Source organism: Cydia pomonella, chromosome 13, assembly GCF_033807575.1.
Source record: "Cydia pomonella isolate Wapato2018A chromosome 13, ilCydPomo1, whole genome shotgun sequence".
NCBI lineage: Eukaryota > Metazoa > Arthropoda > Insecta > Lepidoptera > Tortricidae > Cydia > Cydia pomonella.
Genome location: NC_084715.1, coordinates 17,212,441 through 17,217,514, shown reverse-complemented (window position 1 = coordinate 17,217,514; position 5,074 = coordinate 17,212,441).

Below are 5,074 nucleotides of genomic sequence, written 5' to 3'. Positions count from 1 at the left end.
GACAATCATAAAATCATACTGACTTAAACCGACTAATTTGTCAATTCGCAGGCAAATAAATACAATCGAAAATTTAATTCGAGTAAATAAAAACCTTGTAGACATAAGTATATTTTAATTATTAGCCCAAGTCCATCTGTGGTCCATGTAACAGATCCAAAAAAAATATGTTTTCAAGGTTTTTTTTTGATCCACAGGTAAAACAATAGTGAGTAGGTACCTAAAACTTTTGAAAATTTAAATTGAAAATCTGAAAACTGATAGTAGAAAACACGTTATTTAAACGCGACGGGACCTATTGAAATGCGAAACGAAAATAGTGCAATTTAATTCGACTCAACACGCGTTACGTTTCATCAGGGACGCGTCGCGTTTTAATTATGTGTTTCTGCCTTAAACAAAGTGGCAAGTTAAATTTATTCGTAAAGTTTTTTTAATAAATAAAATTATTTTCCTACCTACAAGCAAGGCATGAAAAAAATAAAATGCAGTCTTCTTTTCAGGATCTGTTTTAAATGGGTCTCTATTGTTTCCCATAAAGTTTTAAGTCATAATGTATTGTTTGTCCGCATTTTCGTTAGTCATAATTTGGTTTTTCTCAGAAACGCGTAATTTTTCAGGATTGCCATAAAACAAACTTAACCTAACCTAACCTATCTATAGGATAATCTAAGGAAATTCCTGAAAAGTTAACGGTTTCAGAGTTATGACTAATGATAATATGACTATCATTACATTATGACTTTCAATAATTATGTCAAACAAAGGGATCCGGTTTTAAATTTATGTTATAAAATGCAATAAAACATGTATATGGGTAATTCTAGATTTACATTTTAATGTTACTGGAGTGCATTTATTATCTATCACTACGAGTAAAATGGAGGGAACCAGAGGGGTAAGACCAAAGAATACGGGCATTTTCATTTTAGCCTGTACTTTAAAGCGCGACTTAAGTCACAGCTTAAGTCGTGTTTCAGTAACTTCTAAACGTCATCGTCATATTCCTGACAAAATGGTTGACTGGTAGAGAATGTCTTAAGGCATTAAGACGCCATTTGTGCTTTTTTAAGATTAAATAAATAAATAATAATAAAATTTATGGGATTAGACCATAGATATCAGATTCAAAAGATCAAAGCCAGCTGTCACCGTCGCCACACACACACACACCCACCCACACACACACACCCACCCACATAATTATGTACGATTAACAATGTATAAGTAACTAGATATTGTGGCTATTGGCCATGTCGATTAAGTTATATCGGTAAACTATCGACATTTCGTACTCGAATAAGATGAGGATAGATATTCCTTATAAAGTATCTCCTAATATGTCTACTCTGTCTCAATACGCCTAGCCTTTGTGATTATAAGGTTTTTATGTTTGAGCATGGAATGAAAACAATGGGGTTGTTTATGCAAACAATTTTACAATAAAATGGTTGTTAAAAATATGTAAGATTAATTTTCATTATGTACTAAAGTTATGTGCCGATTCTTGAAATTATGTTGTCGAGCGCATCCCACACTCCAGTCAGGCTCAAGTGAGCATTGACAAAATACCAGAACGACGCTAGGAAGACTATGATGTTCCTCAAGTTTACACTACAAATCTTAAAAAATACTTAAATTATAGTAAAACATTAATTACTAAGACGGGTAAAGTTCAAAGTGGGTATAATCAAGGACCAAAAATAAATATATTTAATATTTGCAGCCAAGAAAGTTAAATAGGTATATAGGTACTTGCAATTAAGAATGCACAAATCAAATTGTCATTTAGTGTCAATTAAAATAGGTAGGTATTTACTATCCAGTATTACACAAACACACCGATAACTCGAATAAGATTATTGTTCCATCTCAATTTCGAAATGGCACAAAGCCTGTATTTCATCAAGGCAGCAAAACAAATGAAAGCGAAGGGCTTGCCGCGTTGCTAGGCAACCCCCGGGCGGCCCGGGAAAGTCTAGCCATCTAGATACCTAGCTGTACATTTATCAAGGTTGCATCCTGGTTAGATTCCATTTGCACGGTAGGGATGAGTTTAACACTGGGACGAACCAGAATAACGTAACCTCAAGTTGCGTAACAAACGTATGTAATCAGAGAGCGCTTTATATTAGATATTTTAGGCTTGGACTCGTGTAGTGATTCTCTAGCTATTCACAAGGTTACAAATTACTTTGCTATGATGAGACAATATATCTTTTACATACATAATTTTCTACGAATTTTGAGGTGAAGTCGTACAATGAATCAGTTAACTTATTAATGAAACTTTTTGTTAAATATGGCTGCACTGTATTTTTTTTCTAAAGCGACTTATACGGTTGTTTTAATCCTTTTAGAATGGAGCTTTTACTGAAAGTACCTTCTTGCGCTAAATTATAGGGATTAAGTACCTACTATGTACTATGAACATGCTAATTCTCTAGCTATTTATAATATACACGCGAACCACTTGGCACCTACTGTTTTAGTTATAAATATTGTACAACTATTGGCACCTAATACTCGTAATGACCTAGGTACCCCTAATGCAATGCTACCAAGTACTTACTGGTACCGAACAATGATTAAAATATAAAAATAACATTTTTGTTCCCATTTATCTTGAAAATAACCGGCCAAGAGCATGTCGGGCCACGCTCAGTGTAGGGTTCCGTAGTTACTCTTCCGTCACAATAAGCTAAACTGGAGCTTAAAGTGTAGTAAATGTTACCTTTCACCCGAGTTTAACAAATAGGCAAATTTGCATAATCAGTACCTAATTAAAGTAAGTCTTTTTACTATGAAGGGAAAACTTTTTGCGATAACTCAAAAACAGCTAAAGTGATCATGTCCGCTATAGTTTTCATTTAATGTCTTTCTTAAGCTCTACTTCCACGATTTTTTTCATATTTTTTGGACCTATGGTTCAAAAGTTAGAGGGGGGGGACACATTTTTTTTTTCTTTCGGAGCGATTATCTCCGAATATATTCACTTTATCAAAAAATGTTTCTTGAAAACCCCTATTATTTTTGAAAGACCTTTCCAACGATACCCCACACTCTAGGGTTGAAGCGAAAAAAAAATTCACCCCCACTTTACGTGTACCCTAAAAAAAAAATTTAGATTTTATTGTACGACTTTGTCGGCTTTATTGATTTATATATCCATGCCAAATTTCAGCTTTCTAGCACTAACGACCACGGAGCAAAGCCTCGGACAGACAGACAGACAGACAGACAGACAGACAGACAGACAGACGGACATGGCGAAACTATAAGGGTTCCGTTTTATGCCATTTGGCTACGGAACCCTAAAAAGATGTCTTCCTCATACCGTACCTATATTGTATGCGATGCAAGTCGGCAGAGGTTAAAGTTACAGGAATGGTAAAATTTATAATCAGAGGGTACAAATAAAATAAATCAAAATTTAGCATCCGCGGTGAACTGTATATACATATGTTATTTTATAAGTCTTACGTAACATAACATAAGGCAGATTGAAATAATATTTAATTGTGAATCTTATTCTGATCTTGATTTTTTTACCAATGTTAGGTACTTCAGTTTTCGTACAGGCGCGATCGCTTGGACAGGTCTCCACGGAAGTCTAGCGTCAAGCTTCTCAAAAGGTAACTTGATAAAAAGCTGCGGGGAGACCTTTTTAGTGACATTTATGTTTTATATTAATAAATGTTGTAAGTAATATACCTATTCAACCGATTTTTATTTGACGACCGGTCTGGCCTAGTGGGTAGTGACCCTGCCTACGAAGCTGATGGTCCCGGGTTCAAATCCTGGTAAGGGCATGTATTCGTAAGTAAGTAAGTAAGTAAATATTCTTTATTGCACCAACAATTATACATTTTACATACATTATTTTTTATTTTATTCGTGTGATGAGCATGGATATTTGTTCCTGAGTCATGGGTGTTTTCTATGTATTTAAGTATTTATAAATATTTATATATTATATATATCGTTGTCTAAGTACCCTCAACACAAGCCTTATTGAGCTTACTGTGGGACTTAGTCAATTTGTGTAATAATGTCCTATAATATTTATTTATTTATTTATTTATTTATTTATTCAAGCATATTGTAAGCGTCCTGAATAAAATTATTTTCTTCCTTCTTTTCTTCCTAACACCGCAGTTTCAGGAAAAGGTCCTTTAATCACCGGGGATGTGATGTAACTAAATACCTAGAATAGCTGCAAATATTGTGTGTTGGACGACTCCTCGCTCACTTCCGGGAAACCTCGAAAGCTCGAAAGTGAACAAATGACTACGTATAGGCGATGTCAAAGAGTAAAGTAAGTATATGTGTAGTTAGTATTTATTGGTACAGTCAGCATCAATAGTAACGGATGAAACAACGCGCCAAAAGTATCTGATATTCCGGATAACTATCCAAATATATGTAGATCAATCTCTAAAATTCACGTTCAAAAGTATATATTTTACAGTGTTAGTTGTTCTACATATAGAACCATCACGGTTTGTTAAGCTGTTACAGAATGGTAGATACTTTTGAAGCGTTGTTTGATCCGCTACTTTCAATGCTGACTGTACTTGTAGTTATTTGGTACATTCCATTTTAGTTGTTACATCAACAACGTACAAATAGCATTGTGCTACTTTCCGTAAAAAGGGTATAATTGCAAGTATGTTTACGAGGAAATCAGGAAGGAATAGACGTAACAACAAAAACGTATAATAAAATGAAAACCTGTTGAACCTTTGATTTAAGCGACATCTAGTATTGAATAGAATTTTTTAGTTTTGAGTGCTGCCATCTACTGCTGAGTAGTAAAATAAATTTTGGTAAAAGCTTCATATGGTGAATTTATAGATTAGCTTGAGTTTCATAGATGGCAGCACCAAATAACATTGAATAAACTATGATTTTTATATAAATAAAATTGTATTGATTTATTTAGTAAATGACTAGAGCAGATAAACGATATAACTTATTAAATTTAAATCACGTTTTTAATTAATCAACTAATAAAAACGCCTAAACCATGGATGCCTCATGCCGATTGTCGTCAGTCAGCATTCAGCAAGCT